Raw genomic sequence first — 703 nt, forward strand, 5'->3', positions numbered from 1 at the left:
CTATGGAGACGCAGTGCTTGAAATTATGGACAGGGTGGCTCTGTTGATGAGGATTTGGGGAAAGGTAAACAGGTATGTTACAGATGCTTCAAAACAACTGGTTCTCGCTCAGCTGAGGCCACTGCCTCGCTTCGCCCCAGAGTTCTCAGGGAGATCAGAGCGAACCAGTCTGGGGACGACCCAGGTGATGACCAGCACGGCCTGACTAGGCCATTGCCACTTATGACGCACCAGCAGGGAAGAGCCTTTTACTCGGAGAAGCTACTACTCAACACGACACGCGTGACAGAGTGTCCTGGCGTCCCAGCCCGCTGTCCCCAGGCCGCCTGGCTGCTGGAGAGACTGCTTCATGCACCCCCTTCCCCGCAGCAGCCAGCAAGGCTCCTGTGTGACACTTCAGGCCCAGGAGAACCTTCCGCACGGTTGGCAGTGGGGCATCCCTGGGAAACTCGGCCAGAGCTGGAGCCTCGGCAGGTGCTTGGAGAATGTCTCGTTCGACGCCGTTTTGGCGTCACCTTGAGGAGACGCCACAGGGACATAGCTCTTTTGTGCAGCACGTAGCCTCTGGTAAAGCTAGTTTCGTGATACAGCATCTCACCGCAGTTACATGAGGAGGAGCTGTGGGCGACTGGCCAGTCCGTGGCAGGCTCACCTGCTCATCAGCCACGAGAGGTCTCAGTTATCGCAATGTCCAAATGCTAAT

The sequence above is a fragment of the Pteropus vampyrus genome, unplaced genomic scaffold, assembly GCF_000151845.1.
Source record: "Pteropus vampyrus isolate Shadow unplaced genomic scaffold, Pvam_2.0 Scaffold241, whole genome shotgun sequence".
NCBI lineage: Eukaryota > Metazoa > Chordata > Mammalia > Chiroptera > Pteropodidae > Pteropus > Pteropus vampyrus.